Here is a 19,404-nt window from a genome sequence, read left to right as displayed (position 1 = left end):
GACTCCATCGGCCCGGCAGCAGATCGACTTCTGTGTGACGTGTCTACCGGCAAACCCCAACCTGTGAAACCAGCAGCGTGGAGGCGCCGGGTGTTCGACACGCTGCACGACCTGGCCCACCCGTCCATCTGGGCATTCATCAAGCTGGTAGTGGACAGATTCATCTGGCACAGTTTGCGCATACAGGTCAGACACTGGGCCAGGACCTGCGTACACTGCCAGACCACCAAAGTCCAGCGGCACATGGAGGCTCCCTTCCAGCAGTTCGAGCCGACACACAGGAGGTTCCAACACATCCACGTGGACATCGTTGGCCCCCTGCCAGTCTCCCAGGGTGCCAGTTATATCTTTACCATGGTAGAGAGGTTTACCAGATGGCCGGAAGCCGTACCGCTCGCAGACACGTCCACTGAGTCCTGCGCCAGGATACTCATTGCCAACTGGGTCGCCAGTTTTGGCCTCCCAACGGACATCACCTCTGACAGAGGGGCACAGTTCACGTCTGGTTTGTGGACAGCACTGGCGCAGCTCCTGGTCACCCAGCTGCATCACACCACAGCGTACCATCCCCAGTCCAACGGTTTGGTAGAGCGATTCCACCGGCATCTCGTCAGCCCTGATGGCGCGTCTCAGGGGCCCCAACTGGACAGGTGAGCTTTCCTGGGTCCTACTGGGCATCTGCACAGCCCTCAAGGAGGACCTGGACACCTCCTCAGCGGAATTGGTCTATGGCACCCCCCTGGCGGTCCCAGGCGAGTTCGTACCAGAGGCCTGAGGTTCGGAAGAAACTCCAGCAGTGGTACTAACAAGGCTGAGGGATAAGGTAGGGACCCTGGCATCGGTCCTGACCTCCAGGCATGGTCCCATGCCATCCTTCACCCCTGAAGACCTCCGAGATTGTGAGTATGTTTTTATTCGCAGGGGCATTGATGCCGCGCTAGGAGACACTGCGCACAGCGAGCCCTACACAGACTCCTCACGACACTCCTATACCGGGCGTCTCGTACTAGCAGCTCCGCATGTTGTTCTGCCGTCAGAGCTTTGCGGTCACAAGTTCGCACGAGTGTCTGTAGGCGTCGCTAGGCAATGTCTTGCATAGACGGTGTTCACCGGCCGCAGGTACTGTCTTTTGCGGGCGTCCAGTGCCCCTTGATAGGTCAGCAGGTCCCTGATAAGTGAGTAAACTGTCAGGGTGACCCTCGGGAGGAGAATTCTGTGAATAATAGCGGGCTCAGTCGCACGAACCTCCTCCAAGTATGATTGGAAGCATGCAAGCCAGAGTTCAAAGGCAAGAGCTGCTTCTGAGTTTTGAGGGTCCAAGTCTAATGTTTTCGGACGTAAAACGGTTTCCATGTTTTAAAACTTCCAGACAATAAAATTGATGCACCATCAATAACTCTCTGAGACGTGAGGTGAGAATTCGGCTTTTATTGGCCGGAAGAAAGAACAAGCAGCAATTGACCACCACACTACATCCCGGAGACTGAAGCCAGGGCTCAGGCCCCAATCCCTTTATACCGGGGTCCGTGAGAGGAGCCACGGTCAGTGGGAGGAGCCACAGGAGCAGTCAGCAGGGGGGGGGGGAGGCGTGTCCAAACAGATGTATGTAGTTCACCACAGGCATGCACAGGTCACCTCTACAGTGGCTGTACGAGGAACCCTTCAAGGTGATCTGGCACAACAAAACCACGTGTGTCGTGGAGATGGGCGGCCGGAAAGAGACTTTTACAGTGGGCCACCTCAATCCGGCACACTTGGACATTGAGCAACCAGTGAGGGTACCTGCACTGTGCCGGCAAGGCCGGCCACCCAGACAAGCTACACAGACTGGAGGCTCCACTCCCCCAATGGACGTTTCTGGGGAGGGGGTGGTGTGGTGGCCTGCACGCGCGGGACTCGAACCGCCATCGGGAGCTGCAGGCAGACACGTGGTAGCGCGTTTGGATCTACCCGCTCGGAGCAGACCTTCCTGGGAAAGTCTGACATCACGTCGGCCCCGTGGGTCACAGGGGCCCATGGGAGGGGAGATTTAAGCGCGTGATTTTGGATCAGTAAAGGCTTTTTGAGTTCAGCTCTCTCTGCCTCCGTGTGTTTCTTCAGTAGCACGTTGCATGCGACTACAAGGTACAAATTTGTAAAATAAAAAGACATACCAATGATACAGGAGAACAAATCATCTGTCAGAGAAATTGAAGCCAGAAGAATGGATTCAAGTTCACACCCTGTTTCTTCCAGGTCTTCTTGATATTCCTTAACCTTCCCTTATAAGCTTAAACTGCTGACTTCATACATATATGCTATTTCCTCATATCCCCCTTTCAAGACTCTTCTTGGGAACAGAATATTATTCCCCAATCTATTCGAGTGGGTTATCAATTCTAGAAAGACTCTCTTTGATCAGATTCTCAAATAACTGATTGAGCACTTCACAATGTAAAGATTTCAGTGTGATTTTCTTTTTAGAGTATTCCTGTTCACAATCTCAACTGCACACACACATTACCCAAACCTCAAAGGAATGTCACAATTATCATTTTTCATAAACATGTGACAACAATGCATCAATGTCCATATTATGAGAGTGAATGGTGTCACAGCATGGTTGTATATGAAGTCCTACTCTAATATATATTTTTTCAATTAATGAAAATTCTTTAGGGCTGAACCATGTTTTTTGCCTGTTGATGATAACACCATGTAACTGAATACATGGTAATAATTGAAAGCTTGTCTGTGTTTATAACCTTGACCATTTTGGAAGTAATGCTAACAGTGAAACTCCAAAACTTAACCTTATCAACCAGTTTCTAACAGTAAAATTTGTAATAGGTTTCTTTCCTCATTTTTCAACTTACAGTCAAATTCTATCTTTGATATAAATCAATTCATAATGACACCAATAATTCTGAACTAATTTTCACTATATTATTTATACCACAACATGAATCACTCATGACTGTTTGATCAGGGCAAATAGGAAATCTGGGTAGATGCAATCATCTTTAGAGATTAAACTTTCCAAAAAGTTCATTGAATGTATCAATTTCAGTTGACCAGGTAGGAAATCATTTTCATTTCATCTTAGTTTCTGCTTCAGTGCTTCTTTCTATCTTATTTACTCATGCAAAAACCCCGATCAAGGGCCTCACTGAACCATTTAGAACATAACCCAGAAATACATAAAATTATCATGTTCCAGTGACATTTAATAATGGAGTGGAAAAGTGGCCATAATTGGAGAAATGGAAATGTCTAAAATTTTTGTAGTAAGTATGTTCATATACTTGTTGGCCACAAAGGGAAAGTACAATAAGGTATCTGTCAAATGTAGAAGTCTTCATAAAAAATGGTCTTTCACAATATACTAGCCTTACGCTTTCAATGCCATGTTCCCATGATTGGAACCATATAATGACCTAACAGTATCTATATTTTTCTTCAAGTGTAGAGGGATCAATGTCTCTATTCATTTAGCTTCAATATAAGGACTGGAATCTTGCAGTTTTGTTAAAGTGTTATTAATCATTTCTGCAAGTGATTTTTTGCCTTCCTATGTATCTATATTCATTCTATCTGCAACTCCGTCAGAGTGAATGCTTAAGTGATGGGAGTAATCACTTTGCCAGTAGCAAGGATTAGTGGTTCCAGTGTATTAATTCAAATACAACCGAGAGGTCCACTTCAGGGACAATTGTAATGTAGAGTAGACCAGTTTTGCCAGCCTCATTAATCTCTCAATTCCTTCCCTCCACCACACCACTTGTCTGCAGCTGAAATGGTGCATTGTACTCCACTTATATGCCCGTTTACTCACATATGGCTCTAAAGCCTTTATGACTGAAAGATGTGGGCTACAAATTACAACAGGAGATAAAAAAGAGCATGTGAAAAGAGCAATGTAATGAGAGCCCTATGTCACCATAAATGCCTGGGGGGGTGGGGGTGTTGTCAGCATATGGGAATACAGCTTCTTGAGGTACTGTGACGGTTGCAGTCTCACTAAAAAAGGAGGTGGAGATTATCCCCATATATCCCGTACAAAGATCAATCATCACAAATGTATACTTAATAGGTTTCTGATAAGACGGGTTCCCTCGGGATGCCAGAAATATGCTATATAAGCAATTTGCTACACCTGCATTGGTGCAGATAGTTTTGTTTGTCTTCTAGGAAGTGGTTCTGTGACTGCTCCTTCAGTATTGGTCAGGCATTTTTCACAATTTGCAAATGAATCACTTAAGGCCACCAGTATAACATGGCTAAGTTTGTATCCTTGATGGGCTTCTTGAATCAATGTTTCCCGCATGTGGGCAGGAGGTGTTTGTTTCTTATGCTTTTTAACACTGCATACTCTAATCTTGTCTTCACCATCAGTTACACCATTTTACCGTGTCAGAAATCCTTTGAGATGGGGTTCAATTATATATAGGAGAATTCTTAAAACATCATCCTGGTTATTATATATTTGTTACCTAGTTAGTACCAAAATCCTGGCCTCCCTTACCGTAGTAAAGTCCATTCCAACAGCTAGTTTTAGTTGTTTGTTGCTTAATTTAATACAACAGCTGCATAAGAGGCCTAGAGTATGTCCTGGGATGTATAACGCCTATACTAATGATCTAGTCAATAATAATTCATAAATATTCTTCATCGTGGACAATTGTAGGAGCAGTTTATGTCTGTGTATCCTCTGTGTTATTTGACCAGATGGGAAAATCTGTTTCTACTGCATTCCTAACATAATTAGTGTCAGTGTATATCAATATTGGTTTTGTTGTCTTTACTTGTTTTAGACATAATTCTAAGACGTTAGCCTTGCAAATTGAGCTGTATGATTCTCTAAAGGATGCACTTGCAACTCCTGTGGTCAAATTCAGTTTTTGATTTTTTTAAAATTCCTTCTATAATCAGGAGCAGGGATTATAATTGGGTGGATCCAACTTTAGTGAATTTTCATTGCTAATCCATCACAGTACCATATTCGAGAATAGTACTCTTTATTATGTTGTAGAGAAGATGGCTCTGCACCTTTCATGAAAAGTGAGGTTTGGAGGTCATGGCTATCGGGAAGATATTCCACCTTTAGTGTGCCATTTTGTAGAGGTACTTGTCCTTCCCTACATCCTGTTATAGTAGCTCCCCATCCATTTGTTGGTCCATTTTTGTAAGGTGTAATTTCTATTTGTATCATAACTGGTTTGTCCCCTTGCAGTGGTCTTACTGTAATGTGTCTGGGAATACAATAGTAAGACATTGTTCTAAGGCAGTAAATTTTTGTTCTGTTGGGGTGAAATTATATGAAGCATTGTGCTTGGGTATTTGTGTTTCTTCTCTCTCATTATAGCAGGTGACTATGATGTTTTTTGGAGAAACATAAATTTGCAGAGCAAGAAACATTGTTAGGTACTCTTATCCAGAGGTTTATTGCTGGTTAAACTGCATACATCAATTTCTCTAGTGCCACATAATCTTCCAGAGCAGGGGTTCCCAACCTTCTTTTAGACCATGGACCCCAGTTTGGGAAACCCTATTCCAGGGTAAAAACAAAAGGTTTTGCATTTTTCAGTTCATATTTGTCGTATCATGGTTTTAACAATTGAATATAGTCAGATATGAAAGGTCTAGAATAATTCAATAGGCCTAGTGTGGATTGTAAGGCATTTAGGGCCTTTGGAGATATGACTTGAGTGACTTTTTGTCTAAATTCGGAGGTTAACCCATGTCCCAGGTTGGTAATTATCAGGCCTAGAAAACTTATTTTTGTATAAGAGAACTGAGATCTAATTCTGTAACCTCTGTCTGTTATTTTCAAGAATTGTGTGTGACCAGAAGTCATTGGCCAGATATATGCAAGATTTACACTTCTTTGAGTCAATACTTCCAGCATTTGTTGCAATGACTGCTGTTGTCGCAAAACAGCAGGGTCAAATTTTGCCAAAAATTCAAGCTTTCACATATGGACAGCCGAGACTAAGTATGCTTGCATCTTATTCATCAGATGGAGTACTTTGATCAGAGCTGTTGCTAAAATTCTCCTGTGCAGTTTTTATTACATTAATGTTGGCCTTACTCTTCTTTACATTTTATTTTCACTGAGCTGTAGGGGAGGGAATGAACATTTGGGATGGGTCCTCTCCCTTCTATATATAGAGGGTGAAGTCTGTGTCAGGCCTTGTGACATGCGCTCAGGTTCATACCCTTCTCCATATTATCGATGGGGCCTCTGATTGTTGCCTCTGTCCTAGAAGGAGTATCTTCCTCTAAGGCTTTCTTCCACAAAGTAAGGAGGTGAAGCTAAAAGTTGTGCCTGTACCTGTATCTAACCATCTAGGTTGTGGGTGAATAATTCTTCCTAAGGCAAATGGTCCCAAGGGAACTTATTTGGTTTGTTGATTACATCCTCCCTGCTGAGGGGCTGGTGTAGGAGAATACTGTGAGTGTGATTGGCCCGAGGAATGAGGTTGCTTTGATGACTTTGTTACTGACCTTACAATCCCTTTCAAGGGTAAAGGGGAGGGACCCTGTGTCAGCACCTCCTTACCCTTGTGTGGGATCAAGCAGTAATCCTGCTGCCACCATGTGGGTGTGCAGGATTTGGTCACAACCTGAAGTCATTCGTGCATTGGATATTTATTAAAGGCTATTTTGCAAATGCTCCAGAGGTTTTCACTAAGATAAAGGGATAACATATAGAAGAAACTAGGTCTCATTTGTTCTCTGGTCTTATAAGCTGTTATTAAGCCCTGGCTTCCAACTATTTTACTTAACACAGTACTAAGTCATAGATTGAAAAAGAGAAGCCTGAGGACCGGGCTGATGACTGATGGACCGTTCCACTTCCCTAACTACTCTCCCTTCTTCTCTATTAAGCACCTCACCACTGACAGAGTCTGCAGTCTCACAGACATGAAATAGAAACACAATATTCTCATCTCTGGGTGCCTGCTTAAAGAAAAGATTGGTAGTACCATGGCATTAATAGAAGGAATGTTTATATATATTTTCTTTTCAGCTATAATTAGAACAAGTTATAAAAACTATGATTGGAATAGTAAAACAAGATTAAGGCAGCAAATCATTTTCAAAGACAATGAAAGAAGATTGAATTAAAATAGAAGAGAATTCAGGACAGCAATGCGATTTACCTTGCAAAATATAGATGTTAGGCCATATCTTCAATATTCGTAAGGGATCAAATCTAGAATTTTCTATCTCACTACAGTTTCTCATCAAATAAAATGTATTGGTAAATCTCATTGCTGTTTTCTCAGACTTTTAACCTCTGTCCAGAAATGGTAAGCTTAGAATTATCCAGCAGATTTATCACAGCTTCTGATAAGATGGCAACACTTGGACATACAGCGGCCACTCGAGGGCCAACCGAAGGTGCTCTTTTCTTTGTTAAATCTGTTTTCTTATGATCATAAGACTATACTGGACTCTAGTGACTACAGGTACAACAAGCCTGCCACATCAGTGAAAGGCTCATTTTTCAGAGTAGCCAGCTTGCAGTTCAGAGACAGGGTGTACAGGCCGGTTGGACCACCGAAGGTGCCGGATTGGCTTTGAGTACAGACTGTGTTGCTTCTTTCTACTAATGCAAGGAAACTGGTGTGCAGTGAAATCATGAGTGACTGTCTTTGACAATTCTTGCAATGTCCCTGTTGGACGTTGACCACCATAGGCCTGTTTCCCTTGTTTGGTGGAAAAATAGGTGAAGAGGGAGCAATGAGGACTAGGCCCCAAGCCATAGGCTTGCGTGCTGCTGAAGCCCAGGTGAGGAAAAGCCGGAGCCTTGTGTCGTGTGCTTGGTTGGGGGTGGCCTCTCCCATTGGTGTTGCCCTCCAGTGTTCGATAAGTGGAATAACAGGCTGGATTGCTGGGAACCATCAATTTGTGGGACTTGTCACTCAGGGTCTCCAACTAAAAAACTTATTTTCTTACATGACTATGTTTTTTATTCTTTCATGCTATTTAGAAAGCATGTGTACGCTTTTGTACCTTGACCCCAGAAGAGCACTGCCTCTTTCAGCTTTATCCATGTATGGTTTGAATGACAATTAAACTGAATATGATTTGATTTGAGTTTGATTTGATTCTCACATGCAATGCAAAAGTGCACAGTAGTGCATGTACTTTGTATGTATTGCAAATTAGTGTAAAGTGTGACTCAGTAGATTCACAGCTATTGTCATCCAAATGGTAGCCACCAGATGTATTACATATCACCTGGGCATGGTTACACTATATCTCAAGGTCCAAAGGTAAATAAGCAATAACAAGCTTGTGATGTCTATACCTGCGTCGTTCATCCATTGATAATGGACATTAGCTCTTAGCACATAGCAACTGTGATGTCATGAAGTTGATAACTGAGCAGCCAATTACATTAAAGAATGCTCCCACAGCAGGAGAAAAAAGGCAGCTTTTAATTAACATTTTAAACAGAGCATAAACTAGAGGCAAGACTAGTGTAGAACTGTGCTTAAGACAAAAAAAAAGACGCCATAAAGGTAATCATATTTTAACCTTCATATTATGTAATAGTCATAAAGGTATTAAAATAAATAAATTAAATTAATAGCTTTAGGCCTAGGTAGTTTCCTCAGCAGTAATTTTGGCTTAATAAACAGTTGACAAATAATTTGGATCCATATAACCATGTCTAATATTTTTTCTGTGATCTGTGAGTGGGAGTTGCTCCATTAATGTGCCCTTTTTTTCACTTGGAGAAGCTTGCAAACACTACAGCTTGTAGAAATGCACAAAATCACAAACAGTAACGAGTTCAGCAAACACTAGAGGAAATTATTAAATTACAGTCAGTTTCCTGGAGTAATGATGATAAACTCTGGCAGTTCACTGTTAGAACTACTGCAAAATATGGGCCATTGATACTCTCTACATCTTTTATTTGTATATGATTTAGTATTCTCAGCTACATTATTTTCTTAATATATTCATATCCTTTTATAAACATTATTGTCCTGCCTAGCATATTACCGAATCACATTGCTTTCTGGCATCGTCATATTTTATACAATTGACTGCAGACTCCACACAATGATTTATAATTGTTGGTAACAGCAATTGATCCAGATCAGATGCATACACACCTCAGTGGTTTCAGTATGCCCTTACACACACCAATTAGTATTCCTGATGCTCCATGGACCAGACCTTTCTGTTGCAGTAGCAGCATGCTCTATCTAAAGGAAGTGTTCACAGAGGGCAGTCATATCTAAGCAACAATGAACAGAATAATGTTTAGCTTAATTGATTTGAATATTTGCCACACACAAAAAAATATGCAACAGAAGAAATGCAAAGGTATTTACTTTTAATTCAAGCATGTATTACATCCCGAAACTCAAAGTTCAGGTTGAAAGAAAAGGGATATCCACAGAATGATATTCTGTAGCAGTAAATATAAATAGCTTACAAATAAAATTGCTTACTAGGACAATGAAGAAGCTTGAACTGATATGAACTGTAGGATTTTATGACTGCTGCATTCTGCTACCTTGTGTAAGCCTCTCTGAAATATCAAAAGATTTAAAATCAACAAAATGAGTAAACTTGGTTTGGCCGGTAACCAAAGTACACATTCTGCCTAATATATGTATAAATTACATCTCCGAACATATCTTAGTTGAATTCTGAGTTCATAAGCATTCAAGTTTTCTAAGTCTCCAAAGCTACAACCAAAATTCATGGAGTTGTAGTCATAAAACACTACAGCACTGAAACAGGCCCTATGATGCATCTAGTTTGTCTTGAATTGTTATTCTACCTAGTCCCATTGACTTGCATGTGGACCACAGCCTTCCATTCCGCTCCCATCATTATATTTATCCAAGTTTCTCTTACATGTTGCAGTCAAACCTTCTTCTACCATTTCTGCTGGTTGTTTCTTCCACACTCACACCATCTTTTGAGTTTGCCTCAGGATCCCATAAATATTTCACCTTTCACCCTTAACCTATGACTTCAACTTCTAGTATTACCCAAACTTAGTGGAAAAAAACTGTTTGAATTTATCCTATGTACACAGTACCTCTCATAATTTTGCATACATCTATCAAATCTCCACTCATTCTGTTATGGTCGAGAGAATAAAGTGCTAACCTTTCCCTATAACTCACATCACTCCTAAAAGTAAGCAGCTCAAGGCTGAGTGATGTGAATTAATTTTAGAATAAAAATCCTAAAACGAATTCGCATCACTCGGCCTTGAGCTGCTCACTTCACGTTCTATTGCATCTATCAATATTTAATCATCTATTACCTGATTTTAATGGCTTGCCTCAGTCACTTTTGTCAGTTCTCAAGATGCAGCCTGCAAAATTTATGAGCTGGCTTGTTTTATTTTCTGTCTTTGTTCTCAAAAATTTCTATATTCCCTCCTTTTTTAAAAAAAAATCTTTTTAATGACAATATTTTTGTTTTTGCACTGTGAATGATGTTCCAGTTCATAAACACTTAAAAGCAATGCCTGAATATTCATTTATAAAACACTCCTTTGACATCTTCTGGATAGATCATAAAACCATATAGTTCACTTATTTTATGGCTTCTACATTTGTTTGTCATCTTGGACATGATTCTGGAACTGTTGGAACCTGTTGGAACCTGTGATTCGGTGTTCCAGCGCTCTGCAGTCCCCAAGAGTATTCCAGAAGGCAGAGGAGTGTGCACGAACCTCATGGCGGGCAAGCTGCAGGATGGGACTCAAGCCAACGTTCAGCTCCATTTTGCTGATTGAAGCTTCCATTGCTGGCCGATTAAAGCAAGGAGGGAGATTGAAGCATCAAGGTGAATGAAGAAGTTTGGAGATCATTTGGATGTTCCAGCACTCTGTCGTCTCTGAGAGGATTTTGTAAGGCAGAGGCAGCGTGCACAATCCTTGTGCTGCACAGGTTGTGGGACGGGTTTGGCTCCATTTCACTGATTATATCTTCCATTGTTCACTGAGGGAGATAGAAATATTGAGGCAAATGCAGAAGTTGAGTTCCAGCTGCCTGTCTTTTGATCATTTTGTTACTGGAGAAGGAAGAGCCTGCCATTGCACCCACAGCATGTGACCCAGGTTGGCTGCATTTTGAATATGGACTTGGACATAGACTTACAGTTTTTTTATATTCTGTGTTTTCACCCGATCATTCTCATTTTTTATGCGGAGAGGGGGATTTGAGGGCCGATGTGCCTGTTCTGTTTTGTTTGTTTGATTTTTGTAGAAGAAGGGATCAGGGGGTTATTGTGCCTATTCCATTATTGTTTTTTTTTGTGCAGGGAGGGGGATTTGGGAGTTGATGATCATGTTGCCTTTCTTGGTTTCATGCCTACCCAGGAAGAAGAATTTCAGAGCTGCATAATGAATGGACATTTGAACCTTTATTCCTCTCGAAATGAATGCTAACATTGTATTTGCCTTCCTTACCACTGACTCAACCAGCAAATTAAGCTTTAAGGAATCCGACATGAGGACTCCCAAGTCCCTTTGTACCTTAGACTTCTGAATTTCCTCTCCATTTAGAAAATAGTCTATGGTTTTACTCCTTCTACCAAAGTCCATGATCATACACTTTCCAACACTATATTCCATCAGACACTTCTTTGCCCATTCTCTTAATCTGTCCAAGTTCTTCTGTAGCCTTGCTGCTTCCTCAACACTACCTGCCCCTCTGCTTATCTTTGTATCATCTGCAAACTTGCCCACAAAGCCATCAATTCCATCACCTAAATCATGGACATATAACATAAAAAGAAGCAGTCCCAACACAGACAGCTATGGAACACCACTATTCACCTGCAGTCAACCAGAAGAGACTCCCCTTACACCCACCCTTCGCCTCCCGCTAATCAGCCATTGCTCTATCCATGTTAGTAGCTTTCCTATAATATAATAGGCTCTTAACTTGTTAATCAGCCACATGTGTGGCACCTTGGGAAAGGCCTTCTGCAAATTCAAGTACACAACATCACCAATTCTCCCTTGTTTATCTGACTTGTTAGTTTTTAATAGAATTCCAACAGCTTTGTCAGGTAATATTTTTATTTAACGAAACCATGCTGATGCTGACTTTGGCCTATTTTATAATGTTCTTTTAATTGCCCTGAAACCACATCCTTATCAATCAACTCCAACATGTTCCCAACCTCTGAGGTCAGACTAACTGGCCTATAATTTCCTTTCTTCTGTCTCTCTCCATTCTTAAAGAGTGGAGTGACATTTGCAATTTTCCAGTCCTCTGGAACCATGTCAGAGTTTATTGATTTTTGAATGATCATTACTAATCCCTCCACAATCTCTTTAGCCACCTCTTTCAGAATTCTGGGGTGTAGGCCATCTCTTCCAGGTGATTTATTTACCTTCAGACCATTCAGTTTCCCAAGCTCCTTCTCCCTAGTAATAGCAATTTCATTCACTTCTGCCCCTTAACGCGATCAAACTTCTGGTACATTGCTAGTGTCTTCCACAGTGAAGACTGAAGCAAAATACTTTATCAGTTATCCACCATTTTCATGACCCCATTACTACTGTACCTCTCCTGCATCATTTTCCAGCAGTTCAGCTGGCCTCTCTTTTGTGCTTTATGTATCTGAAGGAACATTTGGTATCCTCTTTAATATTATTGGCTAGCTTACCTTTATATTCTACCTTTTTCCTCTTTATGACTTTTTCAGTTGCCTTCTGTTGGTTTTTAACAGCTTCCCAATCTTCCAACTTCCCGCTAATATTTTCTCTTTTATATGCCTTGCCTTTGGATCTTCTATTGGCTTTGAAATCCTTTGTTAGCCCAGGTTGCATCATCTTGCCTTCAGAATATTTCTTCTTCTTCGGGATATGCCATCTTCCAATTTGCTCCCGGAAACTCCAGCTATTGCTGCTCTGCCATCATCCCTGCTGGTGTCCCTTTCCAATCAACTTTGGTCAGCTCCTCTCCCATGCCTCGTTATTATCCTTTATTCCAATGTAATACTGATACATCTGACTTTACTATCTCCCTTTCAAATTACAGTATGAATTCTATCTATTATGATCTCTGTTACCTAAGGTTCCTTTACCTTAAGATCTCTAAGCACTTCATTGCACAACGCCCAATCTTGAATAGTTGATTCCCTTCTGAGCTTAACCATGAGATACTTGTTAAATTCCCCCTCTTGAGATCCAGCACAACCTGATTTTACTAATAGACCTGCATATTTTAATTACCCATGACTATTATGCCATTGCCCTTTTGACATGACCTTTCCATCTCCCATTGTAATTTGTAGCCCCCATCTTTGCTACTCTTCGGAGGCCTGTATATACTGTATTTCTCACATCAGGGTCTTTTTAACTTTGCAGTATTTTAGTCCTACCCACAACAACTCTATACCTTCCAACCCTATGTCACCTCTTTCTAAAGATTTGATTTCATTTGTTTTACCAACAGACCCCATTCCCTCTGCGTACCTGCCTGTCCTTTTAATGCAATGTCTATCCTTGGATGTTAAGCTCCCAGCTATAATCTTCTTTCAGCCATGATTCAGTGATGCCTTCAACATCATACGTGCCAATCTGTAACTGTGCTACAAGTTATTGTGCCTTATTCTGTATACTGCGTGCATTCAAGTACAACACCTTCGGTCCTGAATTTCATCACCTTTTAAAATTTTGTCCCGCTTTTACTTTACTACTCATCCCATTGAATGCTATTTTGCCCTATTATCAGCCTGTCCTTGCTAACAGTCTCACTACACACTGCCTGTTTGTAAACCAGCTACCCCTTCCTTAGCCCTATCACTCCATTCTCATTCCACTGCCTAACTAATTTAAACCCTCCCAACCATCAAAATCTATCCACAAGGATATTGGTCCCCTTGGGTTCAGGTGTAACCATTCCCCCCCCCCCACTTTATACAGGTCTTAACTACCCCAGAAGAGATCCCCCAATGATCCAGAAAACTGAACCACTAACCTTTTTCACCAGTTCCTCGGGCACACATTCATCTGCCAAGTCATCCTATCCTTTCCTTTACTGGTGCATGTTATAAAGATCAATCTAGAGATTACTACCCTGGAGGTCTGATTTTCAGCTTTCTACCTAGCTCCCTAAAATCTGTCTTCAATACTTCCTCACCTTTCCTACCTATGACTTTGGTGCCAGTATGCACCAAGACTTCTGACTGCTCACCCTCCTTCTTTAGAATGCCATGGAACCAATCTGAGACTTCCTTGTCTCTGGCACCTGGGAGGCAACAGACCATCCATGTGTATCTATCACATTCACAGAATCTTGTCTCTATTCCTTTCACTATAGAAACTCCTATCACTACTGCAGTACTTTTCATCTCTCTTTTCTTCTTCGACACAGTGCCAGACTCAGTGCCAGAGACCATTGTCTATCCATCTTGTTACTTCCTCAAAGAATTCCAACAGATTTGTCAGGCAAGGTTTCCCTTTAAGGAAACTATGGCTGACTTTAGAAAATAATCAACCCTTTCATTTCTTTTACCAAAGTGCATGACCATATGCTTCTTAGCACTGTAATCCATCTGCTGCTTCTTTGTGCATTCTCCTAATATGTCTGAGTCCTTCTACTTCCTCTAAGCTACCTTCCCCTCCAAGTATCAAAGTCATCAATTCCATCATCTAGATCTTTGACATATAGCGTAAACAGAAGTGGTCCCAACACAAACCCCTGTGGAACACCACTAGCCATTGACAACCAACCAGAAAAGGCTCCTTTTATTCCCATTCATTGTCACATGACAATCATCCACTGTTTTATCCATGCTAGAACATTTCCTGTAATACCATGGGCTTGTAGCTTGTTAAGTATCCTTATGTGTGGCATCTTGTCTAAGGCCTTCTGAAAATCCAAATATTTTTTTCTATTTTGCTTGGTATTCCTTAAGACATTGATAGATTCTTGATTAGTCAGGGTATGAAGTGATATGAGGAGAAATCAGGAGTTTGGGTTTGAGAGAAAAATGGTAAAATAGTGGAGAAGACTCAATGGGCAATGGCCTAATTCTGCTCCTATATCTTATAGCCTTATATGAATATAGATTTGAAAGTTTGAGAGTGATGTAGACCAAATGCAGGCAAATGGGAGTAGATATAAAGGTAATAGATTAAACAGCATCCTAGCTGGAAACAGTAAGTTGATCCAAAGAGCCTGTTTCTGTGATGTATTAAACTCCGAGAATCCATGCAATCCTGTATTGCAGTTTCACTCAGTTAATTCTGTGTTGTAGGTGGTGTGTCTGCTGCAGACCTCAGGATGCCCTACTGCACCCATTATTAAAATAAACTTAATTCCTCAGCCTGATATTAATGTTAAGTTACAAGCTGTGGCAGTGCTGCTGCTGCTGATGATACAGTAGTTCACTGATGAATAGTTTTGAACAGCCAGATCTGTTCTGATTTTATTTCGTATAGCATTTTTTGTAGGGTGAATCATCAAAATAAAAGATACCCTTGATGTATAACTAGGACTATTTAGTGGTCACTTTTCTGAGATTATCATGATCTTGTGCATCTTTCATGGGTTGATTAGATGAAAGTGAGGTCACCTTTGTTTATTTCCTTTGCTGGTTTACTCACTATTTGCTAAAGACCAATACTGTCTGCTCAGCTTGATTAGTAGTGTTGCTTTACCCCCTTGCTTTCTCTATTCCCCAGTCTTACCTCTTCTCACCTAACTATTACTTACCCCTGGGTTCCCTCCTCCTTCCTTTTTTGCTATGATCCACTGTCCCCTCCTATCAAATTCCTTCTTCTCCAGCCCTTGACCTTTCTCATCCACCTGGATTCAACTCTCACCTTACAGCGAGCTTCCTTTAATACCTCCACCTTTTAATTCTGGCATCTTCTTCCTTCCTGCTCAGTTCTGAAGAAGGGTCTTGGCCCAAAATGTTGACTATCTATTCATTTTCATAGATACTGCCTAACTTGTTCAGTTACATAGAGTTCCTCCAGCATTTTGGGTGTGCTGCTCTGGATTTCCAGCATCTACAGATATTCTCATGTAAATGGGTTATAGTAGTTTCCGAAATTAGATTACATTATTTCCCCTTGCTTCTTTCTGTGCTTGTTCCCTTTGGACCAACACTGATTTGTTCACTAAAGGAGAATAATGGGACAACAACTATTAGGGTGAAAGTAATTTAACCTCTTTATTAACACAATCATATTGTAAACATTACTTCAATCATTTTCTTACTGGCATGCCATACTGGCAAATACCGACTTTTGCTGTGGTGATAGTCAGGCACAGGTTTCCTGGCTCAAGTTTGACCTGATTCCATGAGATGTCATGGGTCTGAGATTACTATTGAAGAGTCCTTGGGCAACCCCCCCTCTGATGTAACTCAACACCATTTTCTGTAATGAGAGCTGGAATGCCCAGGGATTGTGACAGAAAAATATGGTACAGAGTATCCTCAAAGAATTGTACTTACCGAAAAGATCAGGCTCTTATGTAACTGTTTCATGAGATAGCTTTCCTAATTTAGATCCCAGTCTCCACTTTGTGAAGAGCATTCAGACCTGCTGTAGTGCCATTTGAATCCAAGTTCCTGAAATGTCAGTCCAGGGCACCAATTTACAATGCAGCAACTTAACATCTGACAAAATTTGCTTTTCAGTATTTGTCATACAGCCAGTTTACATAGATATAGCTGAAGGCCTCAGGTTCTGGCACAAAAGCTTAAACATTGTGGTGCCCATTTAATGTATGGGTTAAGCTAATGGCACTAGCAAGATCTGGCACTTGCATGTAATGCATTTAGTTTAATTATAAGAACAAGGACAGTGGTTCTCCACAAAGAGTGAAATATTATCAATACTGGAAATACGGAATTATCACATATGTATTTCCAGTATCAAATATCAGAAATATTCATGTCTGGGGGCATCTGTGAAGACAGAAAAAGAAGCAAATTCTTAAGGCAATGACTTATCATCAGAAAAGCAGAACTCTGCTGTTAGTTTTGAAACAAAATATATCATGATACTTGATAGAAACACAGGAGATATAGTCCTTGTGATTTACTCAAAACATAGCATTCTCTGATGAAAGTACCTGCTAATATTTTAACCAATTTACTTGGTATTAAAATTGACAATTATAGACTTTAGAATTTATTAATGACAAGCTACAGAATCAAAAGCTAAACATCTAAAATATGATCAATAATTTTCCTTCTGAGAAACAATTTTATTTCTGTTCAGTTTATTCATTTCCCAACATGGTTTCATACAATTTTAATAGCCAAAAAGTATGATTTCTGAAGCTCAGAAGATTTGAAAATGCCTATAGAAGTTTTTGAAAGATTTCCAATTGTGTTTTATTCTTAACCAGATACAATAATTATCATAGGTGTATAAATTTTCAAAATGGTCATAGGTTTTAGCTCATGTGAACACATAGTTAGCAAAACAAGTCTGTGGCAGCTTAGCCATCCTAATTTTTGATTATTAAAATTTAATACTGCAGATATTGTACTGTCAAAAACATACTCAAGTAAAGGAAGTATGGAAGATTTATAGTGGCATCTAAACTTTGTCACTAAGTAAATGTGGCTTTCACACATTAGTTTGCAGAAATCGAATTTGGCACTTATTGCTGTCTTTATTCACACACCAATGCTCAAACTGATAAGCTAGTTAAATTGAGAATCAGCACATATTCACCACTTAAATATAATTGGTGCTGAACATGAATAGAATAATGGTCAGAAAAAAACAATCATTTTATTTTATTCAAGTTAGTTTCTGCTCAATTTGTTGAGAAAATTTTCTTGTAAAGTACTGGAACATGGTGTGTGCCAAGGAGCCCATCAATGTTAATTACAGGTTCAAATAATTGTTAGTTAATGGGGTGTTAATTTTGAATTTCACTAGAATAATGGATGCACCGACTATTTTGTTGGATCAAATACCCTACCCTCACCTGTGCCCAAACCAATTCATTCCTAAACTTTTCAACAGATCTTCTACCAAGATCACTATGTGCCAGCCAGGTGATGTGTCCATAATGGAACAACTCCCAACCAGAATCAAGTTCAGGTTTACTGTCAACTGACTATACATATATACAAGCAAACAAAACAATGTTCCGCCAGACCATGGTGCACCCACAATATATTTATTACACATAGCACATAAACCAAAATATTAACACAAAAAAGTTAATAAAATATAATTCAAAATGCGTGTGAAGTGCACAGCACAGGAAAATAGAAAAGAGTTCAATCAACAGTTAACAGTTCACTGTCCTCGTGATGAGACCTTGCTGGTGGCAGAGAGTTCATTAGTCTCACAGCCTTGGGGAAGAAGCTGCTACCCTGTCTGGCAATCATATCCTGATGTTCCTGTACCTCCTTCCAAACAGTAGTGGGTTAAGGAGACTGTAGGATGGGTGGTAGGGATTCTCAGCTTTGCTCTGACCGTTTGTATACAGCACTTTTGGTAAATGTCACAAACAGGGGGGAGGGAGCCCTCAGTGGTTCTCTTGGCAGCTTTTACTATCCTCTGTAGGGTCTTGTGGTCTGATGCCATACAGCTTCTGCAGCACACAATGCTACAGCCAGACAGGGCACTCGTGATGGTGGTCCAGTAGAAAGTTGTCTAAATGGAGGTGGGCTTCAAGCTCATCAGAAAATGTAGATCCTGCTGCGCCTTCTTGACTAATGCAAAAACGTTGTGGTGCAGGTTGGATTATCTGTTATGTGCACATCTAGGAACTTGGTGCACTTCACTCTCTCCTTGGCAGAGCCACTGATGTGCAATGGAGAATGGTTGGCCAGAATGTTCCAGAAGTCCAAAACCACCTCTCTTGTCTTGTTCACATGAAGACTCAGGTTGATATTCTCGCACTATTTGACAAACATCTCCTTATGGTGACTCATTATTGTTGCCGATGAAACCAACCACTGATATAGCATTAGTGAACTTGGTGAGCTGGATCTGGCCCTGGGGCGGAGGGGGTGGGGGTGGAGAGGAGCGCAGCGGCACCAGTGCTCAGTGTCATGGAGCTTGAGATATTGCTGCCAATTCAGACTGACAGGGGTCTTCTAAAAGGGTAAACAGGGACAGTAAACAGGGCACAGAGCGACCACTCCCCACTGAACATCCACAGCTCCTCAGTAGAGATCGTTAAGAGCACCAAATTTCTTGGTGTTCACCTGGCAGAGAATCTCACCTGGTCCCTCAACACCAGCTCCATAGCAAGGAAAGCCTAGCAGCGTCTCTACTTTCTGCGAAGGCTGAGGAAAGTCCATCTCCCACACCCCCATCCTCATCACATTCTACAGGGGTTGTATTGAGAGCATCCTGAGCAACTGCATCACTGCCTGGTTCAGAAATTGCAACATCTCGGATCGCAAGACCCTGCAGCAGATAATGAGGTC

Source organism: Hypanus sabinus, chromosome 14 (genome assembly GCF_030144855.1).
Source record: "Hypanus sabinus isolate sHypSab1 chromosome 14, sHypSab1.hap1, whole genome shotgun sequence".
In the NCBI taxonomy this organism is placed as follows: domain Eukaryota; kingdom Metazoa; phylum Chordata; class Chondrichthyes; order Myliobatiformes; family Dasyatidae; genus Hypanus; species Hypanus sabinus.
The sequence above is the reverse complement of the archived record's forward strand: the minus strand, read 5'-3'. Positions refer to the sequence as shown.